This window comes from Monodelphis domestica, chromosome 5 (genome assembly GCF_027887165.1).
Source record: "Monodelphis domestica isolate mMonDom1 chromosome 5, mMonDom1.pri, whole genome shotgun sequence".
Classification (NCBI taxonomy): domain Eukaryota; kingdom Metazoa; phylum Chordata; class Mammalia; order Didelphimorphia; family Didelphidae; genus Monodelphis; species Monodelphis domestica.
Window position 1 is genome coordinate 84,476,415 of NC_077231.1, and position 19,158 is coordinate 84,495,572.

General features: G+C 40.0%; 1 protein-coding gene across 4 annotated transcripts in view; it reads right to left on the bottom strand.

The window, feature by feature from the left end:
- Positions 1 to 19,158, bottom strand: part of ANKS1B (ankyrin repeat and sterile alpha motif domain containing 1B) — a 1,427,494-nt gene that overhangs the window by 1,285,949 nt on the left and 122,387 nt on the right. The window lies entirely within an intron of this gene.

Consider the following 19,158-nt stretch of genomic DNA (forward strand, 5'->3'; position numbering starts at 1 on the left):
CTTTTGACCATTTATCAATTGGGGGATATCTCATATTCTTATATATTTGCAAAGTTCTTTATATATTTTAGATATGAGAACTCTACACAAGAAACAATACATAAAAATAAATTCTCAACATCGCTTTCCTCATAATCTTGGCTATCAGTTTTATTTGTACAAAAACTTCTAAATTTATTGTATTCTAAATTACTCATTTTATATCTCACAATGCTTTTTATCTTGTTTATTAATAAATGTTTCTCACATCCATAAATCTGATAGGTAATATTTTGCCTATTCTAATTTGTTTATGAATTCTTTCTTTATGTCTCTAGGTCATGTGTCCAATTTTGATCTTATCTCGTTAATTGGTACAAGATATTGATCTATATCTGCCAGACTACTTTCCAGATTTCCTAACACCAAATAGTAAATTCTTATCCTAAAAATTTGATAGTTTTCATCTTATCTAGAGACTTGATACACAAAATGCCACATTAGAAAAAATGATAAATTAATCATGTGTGTAATCTTTTGTTGCCAAGGGTAAGTGGTTTTATAATATACTTAACCCCCACCTTTTTGGTAATGGTAGCCCACATATCTATAGGGCTTTGATACAAACCCCATACAGTCACTAGTGTACGGGGCAGAATTTGAACCCAAGTCCTCCAGACTTCAAGAACAGCCCTCAGTCCTTTACACTCTGCCTTTTGTCAGCATACTCCCTTGGCCTGAAGGAGGATAAGAATAGGAATGAATTTAGATAATATAGCACCTCTCTAACTTTACAATTCAATGGCTTGACCCCACCCTTCCTATATCATTATTAGGAATAGGAAGACCAAGTGTCTATTAGTAACCTTCACCCTTTGAAGATTTTAAGCACAGGCCCAGCAAAGTTTCTTATGCCTATAGTGTATTTTCTCAGATCAGGCTCAAAAGAAAAATTGGTGATGCTGTTTGGAATTCCATGAGGATTATTACTAAAGACTTTCTTTTCTTTGTTCCTTACTCTCTTCCTTCCTTCTTTCCATTTTAAGAGGAACTTAATTTACTATTATTCACATCAAATATCTCTTATAGGTTCTGATATGCAAGATATTTAATACAAATGCATCAGACCAAGAGTCATTCCCCATTGGATAAGCATCAAAGGAAATAAACAAACAATTGTCCAAAAAAATAATTATAAACTATAACAACCATGTTAAAGGCTACTCTAAATCGCCAATAAGGAATGTAAAGGAATCATTTTAAAAGAAATCAGAAGTTTCACCTCATTACCAACAAGTTAGAAAAGATGACTCATAAATTACAATTGTACTGATTTGAAGAAGTCCCACAAAAGCAGGTACACTAATTTGATGGTGAAACTATGAGTTGATCCAACAATTCAAGGCAATGGTTGGGGAGCAACTCTCCTCCAAAATGAAGAAAATTACAATGCCCTTTGATACAGACCTCCCACTATTGGGAATATTCATTTCTAAATGAGGTCAAAGGCCAAAAGAAAAGTCCCACATCAAAATATCTGTAGAAGTACTTTTAATGTTTTTTTTTAAAGTTGAAAATAATATTTCAATTAGAAATTAGTTAACTATATTTTGGTACATAATTATGGTATTATATCACTAAACTTAAGATACAGAAAATATGTAGATTCAAAGAAGCATGAAAAGACTTGGTTGAACCCAAAAAAAGCAAGGAAACAGTTTTAAAATTTAAGGAAAATTCATTAAGAAGAAGGAAATGTTCACATTTCCTGATCCCATGATCTGGTGGGGAGAAAAGCGGCATATAAATTTCATTCATCCCCATTATCTCTTTCTTATTGTCAGTATAAGAGCAGATAGTAGATATTCTCCATGTACAAATCTTTTCTATTCAAGAGGGCTATAAATGCATCTCTTTAAAGGAAGGTATCCCAGGATGAAAAACTCAAGTATGAATATTTTATACATTGTAATATTTATTATATGCCATCAGGCATAGCCATAAAAACCCACATTTAAAACACTGTAAGTAAACTGACTATGAGACTATCAGTTCAACGAAAAGCTTAACTAAATCTCAGAGTAGGATAAGTCAGGGTGGGAAAGAACCTAAGTGATCATCTCCACCAGCCACTACCTAAATGAAAAATCTCTCTCTGAAATATATTACAAATGATCATGTAGCTTTTGCTTGGAAGATTTCTAGTAAAAGGAATGTACCACATCGCAAAGCTGCCCATTGTTACTTTTGGACAGTTCTAGTTATTGGAATGGTTTTCCTTTTGCCAATCCTAAATTTTCCTTTCTGTAATTTCCACTCATTTAGACCATCCTATCTTTTGAAATGATGATGATTGTGAAAGCTTGTTACTTTCAGCAGCAGCAGCACTTATGTAGCACTTTATGATTTGCAAAGAACTTTACAGCTATCTCATTTCATCTTCCCAACAACCCAGAGAGATTGGTACTATTATTATCCCTATTTTGCAGATAAGGAATTTGAGGCAGAGATTAAGTAACTTGCCCAGGGTCACTGTAAGATTAAAATTTAATATCCAAATACCCCAAGTATTATATTTAATAAGATTTATTAATAATAATAATGTGAAGTAAAGGAAAATAGAAGCTAGAGCAAAGAGAGAGTTAACACAGCTGTAATTGCAGGAAAGAGAGACAAAGGCAGAATTACTGAACTCTATAAACAATATGCAAAGACGCTATGTGGACAAAGGGAAAAGGATTCTGGGAAGACAAAGTCCAAGGGTTCAAGATTTTCTAATTACACAGTCACCCAGTTAGGAAGTGTCTCAGTTCAGATTTGTCTTCCAACTCTAGGTCCAATATTCTATCTATAAAACCGCTTAGCTTCTCCTATAGCCAAGTAGAACAGGCCCAATGCTTCTTGTATGTCTCAAGACTGTAGCTAGTTGAAGATGGAGATACTGTCAGCCTAAAGCCTTTCCTAAACTAAGCATTCCCCCTTCATACAACATGATGTCAAGGTCCTGCTCCATGCTATATACTCTGTTTTGAATGCTCTACTTTATCAAAGGCTTTAGTTACAAATAGTACATACACGTTCAATTTCTTGAAACAGAATGTGCCCGCCCCACACCAAGAGCCAATAAATAGCTCAAAGATTTTAAACCCTACAGCTGAACCAAACATTAAGCCAACAACACTGTTACATCGATAGCATTAGTATGAAAAGTAGTTAATGCTCCAGCTATGAGAGTAGATGCAAATTTCACAACAGCATTGTTCTATTATTTGTCTTCCTCTAAATTCTCCTACTCCAAGGAGGATGCTTATGCAGAGACATTCCTAAAGGCCTACCTATCATGAAATCTCAGTTTACCAGAATTGTTTCTGAACTTTTAGTAGGGACAAGTAAAAGAGAAAAACATTAATTCATCCACCGGGCATTGGGTGCAAAAGGCATGGCCTGTTTCTGTGATGGTATAACCTTGCAGATTTCCAACATGGAAAGCACTAGCAGGGATGCAAAGCTATTCCTGGTTCAAGATCAGGGAGAAGATCAAGAGGATCAGGATTCATTCCAATATGTTAAGACTTTCAAAGGTGGTGACAAGATCTTTATCCTGAGGGAGTCCAGTGGGACCATAGAGCACTTAGATGAACTCAACTCCATTTGAATCCCTGACTCCTTAGATGTTGACTTGAACCTCCAAAATGCCTGCTTCTTCTGACACATTATCAACTAGTCTATTTGGGAAATGAACCTGTCTTCTGTTCCTGCCTTCCCACACTTGCTACTTGTTGATAATTGACTCTGACTCAAAAAAACTCTTCTTTTATTGCACTAAGAAGTCAGTATTTCATGCCCCTCACCACCACCCATACACATGTATAAAAGCATACTCCAAAGAAAAATAAACATGGCCTCTGGAAGATGGGTTCAAATCGGGTGAAAGGGGCAGGGAATGAAAGGAAAGGTAGAGACATACCCATGGTCCCAGTACGTGCAACCCTATATCTTATTCATTTTATACCTGAAATCAAAGTGTCCACATATATGTATATATGTGATTAATAATATTAATAGTATGTCCACAAAACTAATAACTAGTATCATCAAAGTAATTTTATCAGTTAACATTTATAATAACACTTTAAGGTTTGAAAAGTCCTTTACAAAGATTGTTATTTTAACAATACAAAAACCCTTGGGGCTGTGTTATTTTTATTCCTCATTTACAAATGAAAAAAATTGAGACAGGCAGAGGTTGAATGAACTTTTCCAGGGTCACATAGCTCAACTTGAACTCAAGTCCAACTACTTCAACATCCAGCTAAGAAATTCTTTTACTTAATCTGCTCAATTTAAATCCTCAAGAAATTTGAACCCCCCCCCCAAATGAGGTTAATTGGTCAAAAGCCATGCAAATAGCAAGAGGCATAAGCAGGATCCAAACCCCAGTGACTTCTTCAGACTCATACTGCTGTAGAGCAAGAAATCATGTCCAGAATGATGGCCCAGAGTCACTGCAAGGGCTTGAGTGGGCAAAGAAATATTAACTTTCCCTAGGCAGTGAAAAAATGTACTATATGTTTAAAATTTTTTTTCCACCAACAAAAACCACTTTCTTTTTATCTCTGATAATCAGAAAATGTAATAATCAGTATAGTGGTTTCTAAGTATCTCAGTTACTCTAACAGTATCAAATGTTTACCTTCTGTCTTAGAATTTATACTTAAGTATCGGTTCCAAGGCAGAAGAGGAGGGCTAGGTATTTAAGGTTAAGTGACTTGTCCACGGTCAAATAGCTAGGAGTGTCTGAGGTCTCTGAGGTCACATTTGAACCCAGGATCCCTGTTTTTGTTTCATTTCTCTCTCCACTGAGCTATGTATATGCCTTTGGAATCCCTACCTCTCCCTAATTCTGATATCTCATTAATGAAGAAATTCCACCCAGTGATTTGACCCATACCAGCCCATCCTGCAGCACACTTCTTCATGACTTCTTGAAAGTTTTCTTGCAACATAGTGAATCACTCTGGCTATCCACCTGTCAATTCCTGGCCTTTGCCAATGACCAACCCATCTTACTTTCTGATCGGACAATTCCTTGATGACATTCCTTTCTCCTGCTCTTTTGATTATATTATGCCTTCTCAAACACAGCCACCATGAGACTCTCTATCTCCCTTTGAGTAATATTCAATTGTAGGTCTACAGAAGCAGTGATATGCCACATCTTTCTATAATACACCACCACAATGTTATTATTGAAAAAGGTACCCAAAAAAGTAGGGGGGATGGCATATCTTCTATTGCCCAGTTGCTCCTAAAAATATGCAAGTTCGAAACATGGCCCCATCTCCTAACACTAAAGGAAAACATCTACTCTGCTAAGGGTCAATCGAACACACACAGACACCGCTGTTACTACCACCTTTCTTTTTTCTCTCCTCCTCCTTCTCAGACAAAGATTTGGTCCTCTTGCATCCTTACCAGGCCCCTCAAAAAACGTAAGGCAAAACTCATCCCACACCTGTGGCAGTTGGGTGGGAAGGGCAGTCTAATCCATATATGTGGAGAGCCAGAACCGAGGATAGAGGAAGAAAACAGTGATACTAAAGTGGCAAGAATCAGTTCCAGAAAATAATGAGGGGGGAAATGGTGGCTGACATCAGGTATGACAAACACTAGGTACAGTTGCTCTGTTGTTAGAAAAGGCAGAGTGTTTTTAATGGCCTTAGGCAGCATGTTTATGGACAGGAAGCAAGGAGTTTCTGAGAAACAGAGAAGCTTGTATAACTTTTAACATCACTCTCTCTGGACTAGTTTTGAAGACAAAGGATTAAGAGAGGCAAATGGAACTGAGGCTCTGAGATAAAATTGCCATAAACATGTCACCTTCAAATGCCCCCTTTCAGCAAGATATGATGCTGGGAAGCTATTAGTTTCCTTCTAAGAATGTTAGAAACTGCAGAGTGAAAAACAATTCAGGGGATATAACAAAACAAATTGATTGGTTCAATGCATAGCCAGTCCAAAATGCTGCTACTCCAAATTAATCAACAAGTGTTCACTGGTAATCCATGAATTCTTAGGTACTGCGCATAGCAATCTTTGCCCTCCAGGAGCTTAAAATCTACTATTTTAATTGAGGTAATGCTTGGCTGGTTAAAAAAAAAGCCTTTCCTTACAACAATACTGAGAGGCAAGTAGTAAAATTACTATTATCTCTATTTTATAAAGGAGCAGGCCAGATGAAGTGACAGATCAAGAGGCATAACATCAGCCAGGAGAAGGATAAAAATTCAGATCCAGGTGTTATGACTCATCATCCCCTGTTCTTTCTAATATGCAATAAATTTTCTCAAATAGGCTGGTGACTGTGGAGGACACTGAAACATAAAGTGTGGTGCCTGCTCTCAAAGAGCTTATACAATCTCAGGGGAAAAAGATGCTTAAGAAATATTGAGCTTGCCAAGGTATAGACAATGGATTGGATCTTCCTCCCAGGCACTACGTATTTGTGGGTCTGAATTGAAGAAGACAAAAGCAATACGAGTAAATAAAACAATTAAATCCAAAAAGAAACATATCTATCCTGTTTTATTCATGTAACAGTGATCTCCTGGCGTCATAAAATCATATCTTTAGAGCTCAAAGGGACTTTAGAGACCATCTAATCCAACTCCCTTTATTTTACAGATAAGGAAAATGAAGAAAAATCATTCAGCTAATCATTCTCTGAGGCAGGATCTGAACTGCAGGTAGGTCTTGAAGAGGTAGAACCTTGTGCTTTTACCAGAGGGTACTGGCGATTCCAAAGGAGGGTAACACTCTCCTCTCATTGATTATATTATCAGAAAGAGTAAACCAGTAGCAGACAACTAATTGAAAGGACACAAAATAAACAAATAGGGACAGATATAGAAATATAACTATTTGAGGGAAGAAGCATCTTCAGGGAGCACCATAGAAGCATACAGGCATCCTAGCACCAGGGAAAAATGTCATCTGGTGTAATATTTTTTTGGGAAAGGAAATGGGGAATTGAAAAACAGGGGGATAATGGGAGGTTTGTATGGGGGCATGGATGAGTTGCCCCTTCCCCCACCAACTGTTAGTCTAGTTTCCTTTCCACACTGGGGACTCAGGAAAGGACATCTAGTTACCAGGAATTGAGTTACTCTTTTGTCACCATACAGTCTACATGAATGTCTTATAGAATCATTCTATAAGAGAAGTATCAAACATACAGTTGCACATGAGTTACAAGACTCCCAAATGAAGTTAAAATGTAAACTGAAAGTTTATATAAGTAAATATAAGTATATATATTTATATATAAGTAAATAAGTAAAAACAATCAAATATTGATTACTTTATTTGTTGGTTTCTTATCGTAACCAAGTCCATCCATTTCAATGGGAATTATTCCTGCTATCAGGTCCACGATTATCCACCATGTCATGCTGCTTTACAGTGTTCAGCCTAAATACTGATGGTTTAGACTAAGGTGACCCTAAGTAGTCCACCTCTCTCCAGTTTAGCTTAGAGACATCTTTATGATTCAGGTCAACTCCAATCTAAAGGATCTAGGTTGGTTTTGGATAGAAAAACGTGTGTCTATTACAGGATCACCATTTCCCTCTGTATGTTCAAGATTAGTAGGGTAAAATTCTCCCTCCCTTCCCCAAGACAAGGGGTGCTTTCATCTGTAAGAACAGAAGATCCTCAAAGCTACAAGGAGCCACTGAAGTATACTGAGTGGGGAGGAAAGTTGACAAGTCAAAATCTCTTCCAGCAATTAACTTCAGCAGCTATGTGGAGGATGGATTGAAATGAGAAGAGGCCTGAGGCAGAAAGAAAAATTAGGTGTCTTTCAATAATAGCCTACTTGAGGAATCTAAGGCATGGAGATGTGTCCAGAGTTTTGAGGGATTGAATTTAAGCCCAGATTTCCTGTTTCAAGGTCCAGTATTCCATTCACTACAGTGGGCTGCCTCTCCCTGAAACAAAGAAGTCTAGGTGGAGAAATGTAGGAGCTGAGAAGAGCTGGCTAAATGTAAAAGAAAGTTAAGCCCCCCAATGAAGTTCTCCTCTGATGTCCCACACCATGATAGGGACAGGGCACCCTAGATTCTGATAGGTTCTGCCAAAAGATCAGTTCTGGTAGCTCTTCCCAAATTGGAAAGGCTTCAAGTAGCAGCCAGGGAAAGGACTGTGCATCTGTTACCAAAGACCTCATTTTGCCAAGTTCGGGCTAGCCTCAGACTTTTCTTGACTAATAAGGAGGGAAATGATATGATTTCTGCCATCGAAGGCCTTAAAAATCTCTTAAGGGAGATAAAGCATGGTGACCAAGTTAACTTCAGAGGGATGGATTTCAGACCCACAGCATCTTTCAAAGACCATCTAATAAGTCACATCATGGTCATAATTTGCATTAGTAGAGGCAGTACCAATATCAGTATAAAGCCATATAGATTTGTGGCTGGAAAGGATCTCAACTCCATCATTCACTGAGGCCCACAAAAGTTAAGTAACTTGTCCAAAGTCACTCAGATAGTATTGTTACTACTTAACATTTTATGGTGCTTTCAGATTTGCAAAATACTTTACAAATACCATCTCTGTCCTCACAACCCTGGGAAATAGGTGTTATGATTATCCCCATTTTAGAGACAAGAAATCTGAGATACTCAGAGTTTAGCTTGCTCCTTTGTAAAATGAGGGGATTAGTCTATGAAAACTTTGAAGTCTCTTCTTCTTCTTAGTCTGTGAAATTATAAATACCTGACCAAAATCTCTCCATACTTTAAACCACTGACTTTGGAGCAAATGAACTGAGTCACATATCTAAACAACTCCTGAGAACTGGTGACTGAAAATTCCTCCTCTCGGGCAAGAAGGGAATAAGAGAAAGGGAGAGAGAAGGTGCTTATGAGAGCCAAGGGCAGTGATGGTGAACCTCTAAGAGAGCATGTGTCATCCCCTTACTCCAGCATCCTGTACCCCATGAGGTAGGCGGTAGACAGATAGGGGAAGAAGCATTCCCACTGGATTTCTGGGCAGAAGGGTGGGTGAAATGAGGACATTTGTGGAGAGAGGAAGTCCCCTCCCAGCTCTGCCTCATGTGAAGTGCTTCTATTGGGCTACTAGACAGATGAAGTGAAAAAATGTCCTCAATCTGGTGGAGAAGGGGAAGGAAACCACTTCCCCAAGTCCCTCTGCCTTTCTAGTAATAGACTGGTGGACAATGGCTCCCATACCCATAGAGGGGGCTCTGGATGTCCCTTTTGGCATGCATGCCATAGGCTTGCCATCACAAGTCTAGGGCATTTTAAAGGGATGAGGGTACTCTCATCCCCAGGAACAAAGAAATACAAACTGGAGAGACAGATATTATCATATACATGTCATTGATTTCACAATTGTGTTAAAATCCTAAAGAGAAGCTTCCATTTTTTCATGTAATGTCCTTCAAAGATGGATTTTAAAACAATAGCTGAGATTTACACAGTACTTCTAGTTTTACATTGTTCCATTTGATTCTCTGACAGTATTATTGTTTTCATTTTACAGAGGAGGCAACTGAGGCTGATAACAGTTAAATGGCTTGCTCAGTCACACTGCTAGTAAGTGTCAGACAGGATTCAAACCTGGGTTTTCCTGATTTCAATTCCAGAATCACGCTGATTCTCTAAAAAAAATAAGAAACTCAATGTCAGAAATTTCTTCTTTGGTATCCTCCCCTATCATAGCTCTGGCCCACAAGCTCAATAATATTGTGATAAATTGATTTGTGATCTGTTATCTATTAAGTCAAAAACCACAACTGGTAAAACAAGGCTCCACCAAAGTTTGACTGTTCTGTATAGAGTGTGGCAAGTCTGCTAAGTGCACTGGGGTAAGAAGACCCCTGGAATGTTCTGTAGCCACTGTCAAGGCTGTGGAAGCATGAGTTCCCAAGGATGTAAAGCACCCCTAAATGCCAGGTCATCCTGGCTCTGCAAACTGCTTCTCATCATGTTTAGATTATCTTACAGGAATCTCTGCAGGCTGATATTTTCAGGGAAATTGGAACACAGCTTTTTCTTCTTCAAACTGACCAGGGACCACTACACGAATCATAGCTAGAATTTATATAAAACCTCAAGATGTACTTGTGTTCTCTCATTTGACTATCACACCCACCCTGAGATAGAAGTGAAATTATTATGCCCATTTTAGAGAGGAGAAAATTGAGGCCCAGAGCGATTATGTGACTTGCTCAGGGTTACTCAGCTAGTAGAGTGTTTGAGGCAGAATTTGAACTCAACATTTCCTGATTCTAAATTTCCTCATTTAGCCCCCTTGATGCCTTCAACTCCAAAGAGTTATACTATTTCACTTTCATCTTTGTATTCCCAGCCCCTAGCAGAGAGTGACCCATAGTAGGCGCTTAATAAGTGCTCGTCTCCTTCCCTCCTGACCACTACTGCTTTCTAGGTGCTGTCTGTCCTACAGAATGTATTTGGAGACAAGAAAACTCACTTTTTGTCTTGGTATCCTCTGCTCTAAGCACAGCGCCATCACATACTCAGAAATTTTTTTTCTCATTCATTCAATTAATGCTTGATTGATTGGTTTTAGTTATCCTCTTGTTTGACTTCTACTTGAAGTAGGAAATTCTTCTCCAAAGTTCCCAACTCGACAGTCAGCCCAGCCTTGAACATGTGCAATAAAAAGATACTAGCGAGAATGAATGAGACGGCTCATTCGGTTTTAAGACAGTCCTAATTATTAGGAAGTTATTCTTTTTATTGAGCTGAAATCTGCCTCCTTTTTTACTTCCAGTCCACTCATCCCAGGCCTTGCCTCTGGAGAAAAGAAGGAGAAGCCTGACCTCTCTCCAGTGCTTCATGCATAAATGCCTTTTGATTCCTTCATTCCTACACAAAGCATCCACAGTTCTTGGGTGATCGAGTTAGAAAGGATCTGAGCTATCATCAAGTCCAACTGTTTCATTTTACATATAGGGAAACTGAGGCTCAGAAGAGTTAAGTAACTTGCCAGGGTCACATGGTTAATGAGCAGTCAAGTCATGGTTCAAACTCCAATTCCAACTTCAAATTTTCACTAACGATTAAATCTGTTTTGTCAAGGTCCTTCCTCATATAGAAAAAAGGCTCAGGTTAAAAGGCAGAGCCTAGCAAAGTATTATCATTGTCACACTAATAACCTAGGATACACATATACTATGACTAAGTATAATAATAGTAATAATTACAACCTGCAAATGATAATGTGCTTACTATGTGCCAAGCACTTCACAATGCTTATCTCCTCACAACCGCACTACAAGATAGGTACAGTTATTATCCCCATTCCACAGATGAGGAAACTGAGGTAAAGCAGGCCTAAGCAACTTGCCCAGGGTCACACAGATTTGAACTCATGTCTTTCAAGTCCAGGGTTCCATCCAGCATGACACCTATGATGACATGCCTGCCAGTACAGTATGGGGCACTAAGAAAAAGGACATTTTGTTGTAATTAACTTATTAAAAGCATTCTCATGGGGGCAGCTAGGTGGCTCATTGGAGAGAGAGCCAATTCTGAAGACAGGAAGTCCTAAGTTTAAATCTGGTCTTGGATACTTCGTACCTGTGTGGCCCTGGGCAAGTCACTTGACCCCAATCGCCTAGCTGGCCACAGATTGACTTAGAAAACCACATATTAACATTATCTATGTTTTACTCTATTTTCCTTTATTCTGTTAAATACTTTGCAATTACATTCCAATCTGGTTCTGGTTCTGGACTGTACTAAGTGTTGTCCAAAGAGCTTGTATTTGACACCTTTGGTATACCCTCTGAATACTCCCTACTAAAAGAATAGAAGCCCCTGGAAGGAATGGGTTGCTTTTATTTTTTCCCCTTGGTATTCACAACTCCTTGTACATAATTACCATTCAATAGCACTTGTTGAGGTTAGAGTCAGCTAAGCGATACAAAAGATAGAGCACTGGGCCTGGAGTTAGGAAAAGTTGAGTTCAAATCCAGTCTCAGACGCTTACTAGCTGTGTGACCCTGGGCAAGTCATTCAACCTCTTTCTACCTCAGTTTTCTCATGTGTAAAATGGAGAATAATAATAGCAACTACCTCCCAGGGTTGTTGAAAGGATCAAATGAGATATTTGTAAAGTGCTACATTATATTATATGCTATATGAGTATATATTATATAGAGTGAGTGCTATATAAATGTTTATTATTATTTCATTAACTTTGTAAACTGAAAGGAAGCAAGATATTCCCTTTTAACCTCAAATAATGATTTGTTCAACACTAGGAATGTGCTCTTTTGGTTCTGACCAAGATCAGACATGCAAGCTCAACCTACATTTAAAAGGAGAAGAGACCTCCAAGGACAGCCAACCTGACCCCAGACTTCTCAAAGAAGGAAAGTGAGTTTCAGAGGAGGGTAAGCAAATAGCACCTAGCCACACACAGGGTAAACATCTGGGGCAAGATTTGGAACCTAAATCCTGTGGTAGAGACATGAAGAGAGAGAGGTTTTTCAGGACAAGCCAAGATGCAAGAACCAAGGCTGGGGACCTGGCTGTCAATCAAGGAGAAGGTTCCAAAGGGAATGTTCCCAGGAGAGGCAGTTGAAGGTCTGGCCACAGAGAGGAGAAGAAACGGGATCTCAAAAACTTCTGACTTGGTCTCTGGCTATGGAAGTTGAAGCTGGCCAGACCTTCAACTGCCTCTCCTGGGAACATTCCCTTTGGAACCTTCTCCTTGATTGACAGCCAGGTCCCCAGCCTTGGTTCTTGCATCTTGGCTTGTCCTGAAAAACCTCTCTCTCTTCATGTCTCTACCGCGATCCCCAGACTCAGAATCTGCATTCTTCCAAGGAGATAGACTATGGGATTAAATCCTGCATCTGATATTTGTTAGCTTTGTAACCCTGGGTAAGTCACCTAACCTGGCTGATCATCAGTTCCTTCACCTTCAGAATGAGGGGGGCTCAGATTCAATGACCTCAAAGGTTCCTTCCTCTTCTCTGTCTATGATCCCATAATTCTCTACATGTCTATGTTTCAGTTAAACTGTAAAATTAACCTTGTCTCCCTAACTCTCAGAGTACCTCCACAGAACCTTCATTCCTGACCTATTCTACAGACTCCCCAAGGCTTTGGGGGCAGAACTTGGAAGGGAATGCCTCAGAGCACTGAAACATTCAAAAATGTCAACTGTGTTTCCCAGAGTTCTCCTGAGTTCAAGACTACAATAACAGGAGGCAAGGTGCCCCAGAGAACGTCCTTATCCACAAACACGTATATACCATTAGACTTTGAAAATATAAGCATATGGATAAAATTTCCTTTGGAGTCCTCTCTAGCTTCAGAGTATCTTAAATACCTCCCTCTCCACCAACAGAGACTTGTTCTGTATACCTCTCACTTGGAAATTATCCCCCTTCCTATCATCTACAAGAGTTAGCAGATTGTACTCTTACACAAAATGAAACAGTTCCTTCTGGGCTTTCACAAGCAGGAGAGGCCCCATTTTTCTTCTTCCCCTTTTCTGTTCCTTCCAAAGAGTTGGAGGCACTTTACTGTCATAAGCAGAGCTCCCCCAATTATGTTTACACACTCCAGGGACACAGTTAGTTTTGTATAAATAGATTAAACTTCCTTGATTGTTCTTTCCCAGGAAAGACTAAGTTAATGTCAAGCTTACAATAGATAGCTTTATTTGCTTCTGACAAAGACATATGGAGCCCAAATTCTTCCTTTGCTGATTCAATAACATCTGAATTAGCCATCAAAATACCCCACTGGTTCAAGTCCTCAAAGGCTGTACATTCTTGTCTCTCAACTGGGTGGGTGTTGGAGGCCATGTGGCTCTGCTTATGGGCCCAAAATATACCCTCTCCCCAGTTCGGGAGGAGGGGGCAGAGACACAGGATGTTTGCTCTAGGTAACTCCTGGGGATGTGACAGGAGAACACAGCATCAAATAGTTAGAGCTAGAAGGCACCTTAGATGTCCTCTAATTCAACTTCTATATTTTTATATAAAGAAACAGAATTTAATCCAGACTAACCCATGTTCACCCAAGTAATAAGTACAAGAGGAAGGTTTTGAATCCACATCCTCTGACTTTCAAATTCATTGTTCTTTCCACTGCACTATAACCTCCTTAGAAAGGGAAAGAAAGGGGAGAATGGGGAGGGGGGAGAGGAGGAGCTTACTAAGTCTGCCATGTGGTAATTTTCCATTAATCTAATCTTACCCAGTAAATCATAAATCCTTTGTTTCTAAGATGCTGAAGGAATAAAATAATAATCAGTACCTTCTAATTTCAGTGCCCTGGCATGATGCTCTGATCACCCTCCCCTTGTTTCCCTCTGTACATCATCATCATCATCATCATTATTATTATTGTGGTGGTTGCCTAATGAGTGATAATGGGCAGAAAGAACAATTAAGAGGCAAAAGTGATGATGGAACACTGGCGATATCAGCAGACGCCTCACAGAGGAAACGATATGTAAGCCAGGCTTCAAAAAAGAGAAAAGAGTTGGGTCTATGGAATGGAGGAAGGAGAGTCTTCCCTTGGTTGGGGGAGATAGTCATATGAAATATAATGAGCCAAGGTACACTGTTGAGAGAGATATCTGTCAAGGATTATAAGGCGATGGATCATGTGGGAGCAGATATTGGGTTTGGAGAGGAACAGGAGATAATGAATAAGGAAAAGAGGGAAAATGGTGGAGGGATTTCAATTAAATTCAGTAACAATTTAGACAGTCAGAAACAACTGATAAGTTGCATTTTTACCTTATTTGGCCTGAAATACTGACAATCCATGCCACTGTCTGGTCCTCTCCTCAAGAGGATAGATGCCTCCCTACAATCCAGATCCTATCCTCACCTTCTTCTCCTGACACCTCAAACTCAGTCATTGGAAAGTCAAGCTCTGACACATGCTTTCAATGCATCTTCTCCTGAACCAGGCTTCTAAGTCACCTCTCAGGCATCTCAAAATGGAACTGCCTGCCCCTCTTTCCCATGATCCTCATCTGCCTCTTCCCTGAACCTAAGCCCTGCAAAGCTGGACTTTTGCCAAGGAACTTTTGCCTTATCTTGCCTGAAACCAAACCTCTACATCACTTCCCATCCCCATACCATGCTGTGTGTACTCTGGTAGTCAGTGACATTTTCTTCCCACCAGAACCTTTGGCTCTGGCTTCATCTTGTCCTAGACAGGCCACCATGTCATATCCAGGCCATTTCTAATCCATGTCTCTGCACACTTTTCCCCCTCCTCCAACTTCCCTTCATATGTTGTCTTCCCTCATTCAGACATTTGCTCCTTAAAGGCAAAGGCTGTCTCGCTTGGCAGCGTATTTGCCCACACTTCCAAGCAGAATGCCTGGAATGTAGTAGTCAGTGTATATCTAAATCCCAACTCTTACACTTAGAGTACTAGTATGTTATCATGGCCAAGACATCTAACCTCTTTGTCCCTCAGGAAATTCACCTTAGATTAATTGCTCGAGGTATGTGTTACATTCTCCAGTAGACTAGAAGCTCCTTAAGGGCAAGAGCTATTTTTGTCTTCCATTCAGATTATTGGATTCAATGAACTCTTGGGTCCCTTTCAGTTCTAAATATATAATCCCTAGTGCCTAACAGACTGTTTTTAATAAGTGCTTTTCAGTTTCATTGATTTGAATCACCATATTATGGACAGAATGAATTTTTTGTTTCTAGTAACCCATAGAAATAATCGACTATGACACCGTGGGAGAGAGGAATCAGGTCTGTATCAGTGGGACAGATGAGGATACCCAAGTCATCATGGCTCTTTCAAAGTACACCCAGCTAGGGTAGCAAAATGGAGAGAATGCCTTGGAGTCAGGAAGACATCTTCCTGAGTTCAAATCTGCCTTTAGACACTTACTAGCTGTGTGACCCTGACCAAGTCACTTAACCCTGTTTGGCTCAGTTTCCTCACTTATAAAATGAGCTGGAGTAGGAAATGGCAAACCACTTCAATATCTTTAAAAAAAAAAATTCCAAATGGACTCACACATGACTGAAACAAGTGAACAACAAAACAAGATAAAGAATTTTGACCTGATCATATCAGCACTAATGAGTCTTTAAGAGGTCCCTAAGTATGGGAATGTCAAAGATGTGGAATTCAAGAACCTAATGGGTAGTGCAGTGGACCCTGAGGAAGTCTCAATTCTTCATTCACATAAGAATGCCAAGCAACCATTTGTTATTTCTTTAATTGGGAACTGATTCTCATTCCCACTTAGAATCCCAATCCCACAATGTCTTTATCCCCATGCAACCTTTATCATTTCAGTCACTGAATTGGGCAGGGGGCAGGGGGAGTGGTCTACAGGAGCAGAGAAGCAACCAAAGGCAACATGCTAACAACACCATGGGAAGCTTCTGTGTGTAATGCAAAGGACTAAGTGCCAGACAGAGTTACCAAAAGTCACATCAATTAATCACCAAGTATTTATTAAGAACCTACTATATGCCAAACCCTAAATCAGAAGCAGAACTCGAACTCAGAGCTTACTAGCTGTGGAGCTGATGCTCAAACCATTCCAGCTGAGAAGGGAGTGGGTTCAAACTAGAATTTATGAGAGCACCATCCTGAAACAGCCAAGTCATGGCCATTTCTTTCCAGGGTCTGCAAAGCCAATGTGTTCCCAATGAGCAATTTGCCAGTCACTTCAGTGTTACCAGTCTAGTAACAATCTAGTTTGCCTACAGTGCACTAAGGTGAGCAGCTATTGGTTACCTTGGTATTAATGTAATCGTTGGGGCTGAGAAGTTTTCTGAGACAGAGGCTCTGAGTAAAAACAAAATGAAGTGCATTTAGGAAACATGCTATGAAATAAGAATCTGAACGATTTTTTCTAAACCCTGACCTTCCATCTTGGAGTCAATACTGTGTATTGGCTCCAAGGCAGAAGAGCGGTAAGGGCTAGGCAATGGGGGTCAAGTGACTTGCCCAGGGTCACACAGCTAGGAAGTTTCTGAGGCCAGATTTGAGAATCTGAACTTCTTGAGAACATGGATGTCTTCCTTTTCCATTTATGTTTTCAGTGCCTCGTATATAGTAGGCATTTAATAAATACCTTTTATTCATGAATTTCTTTTTCTTCAGATCAAAATGCATTTTTCAGATGCATTTTGGCACAGGACTATAGTCCCTTAAGATATGTTTGAGGGGATTTTGGTACTCAGAAGTATATAAGTCCAATGGGAAAGGCAATTTCCCTTAGAGGGAGGAGGTCCAATATTTGTCGTTGTTCAGTCATTTTTCATTGTTCGACTCTTTATGACCCCTGTTAGATTTTCTTGGCAAAGGTACCGAACTGGTTTGCCATCATTTCCTTCTCCAGCTCATTTTACAAATGAGGAATTGAGGCAAATAAGGTTATGTGACTTAGTCAGGGTCACATAGCTACTAAGTGTCTGAAGCCAGATTTGAACTTGGGAAAATGAGTCTTCCTGACTCCAGGGCTGGTGTTCTGTGCACTATGGAGCCATCTAGCTGCCCAGTGTTCCCTTATTCCCATTCCAGCTCTCTACATTCCTTCTAGACTGAGCTACTTGCCATTCCTGGAACACAACATTCCCAACATTCCATGTCCCATCTCCCTATCTTTGTACAAGCTGCCCCAGTGCTGTGAATGCATTCCCTCTTCACTTTTACTTCTTTGAAGTAAGCTCAGCCCAAGTACCACCTATTACATGTAGCCTTTCCTGCTTCCTCCCTGCCACTAATGCCACTCAACCCCCCAGCCAAAATTACCTTATATGCACCTTGTTTTTTGTTTATTTTTTAAGCCCTTACCTTCCATCTCAGAATCAATACCGTGTATTGGTTCCAAGGCAGGACAGCAGTAAGGGCTAGGCGATGGGGGTCAAGTGACTTGCCCAGGATCACCCTGGTCTGAGGCCAGATTTGAACCCAGGATCTCCTGTCTTTAGGCCTGGCTTGCAATTCACTGAGCGACCCAGCTGCCCCCTCATATGTACTTTGAATAAGAGTACACCTAGTTTCCTATATGTGCAAATAACGAATCCCATGAAGTGGTGGCCTGATTTGAATCTTCCCTGAACTTCACTGACCATATTTTAGGTAATTCTAAATTTCAAACAGTGTGAATTAGAATCCCTGGAAAAGCTTCATAGCATTATTTGTCAATTAGAGCCTCACTATCCATGCTGTTCTAGGAGAATGTGAGCCCCCTGAAGGCAGGGGCTATTTCTTTCTCACCCTTTTCCTCTCATGTTCAGCATATGCATGGCATGTTTTTATTTCTTTGTTTGGGATTTGGAGGTGGCTGTGAATGTGAATCTGCAATTTCATTAATGCAAGGAACTACTGGTGAGAAGGCTTCCTGACTGATTTAGATTTAGACATGTTTGACCTGGCGAGTTGCCTGGGACACTAAGAAGTCCTACCTTGGCCAAAATCCCAAAGCAAGTATGGATTGGAGGCAACCTTTGAACTTGGGTCTTCTTGATTCCAAAGCCATCTCTTCCCTTCCCACTTGTACAAAATGGTAGTTTAATAAATCTCTGTTGATCGATTGACTGTGTCTGAGAACAGGACTAGCAAGTCACCAAGAGGAAAAGATCCAAGACAAGCATTTCTCCAGCTTTGTCTACATATTCACCACTGGAAGGAACAACCCAGAAGAGAAGCAGAAATGATCACGTCAAGGTCACTCTATTAGCAGGTCCACTTTTGGCAGGTTCTACGTCGTCCTTCTCTCCGTTCCACAGACAGCCCTGGCCTTTCCATCCTTGCTGTATCTTTTATGCAGCCACTTACTTTGTTTAGACAGAAAGGACTTACAGGAGAGGCATTCAAAGTGAATTATAATAGCCAAGAGAATCATGGACAAGTGCGACTATCTGTAATCAGGCAGATACTGGGCCAACTTTGCAAGGTCAGATAGAGAAGCTGGGCAAAAGTAAACACCAGGAACAGCAACACTTTAAAGTGTCCTGTCATGGGAACACGGGGGTGCCATGAACACCTCTGGAAATGACAGTTTGGAAGAGACTGCAGAACTGGAAAGAAAGGTGGAGGTCACTCTTCCTTTCTCCTTTTCTCTGTCTTCCTCTCTTCTCCCTCTGGCTCTGGCTCTCTCTCTAAAGCA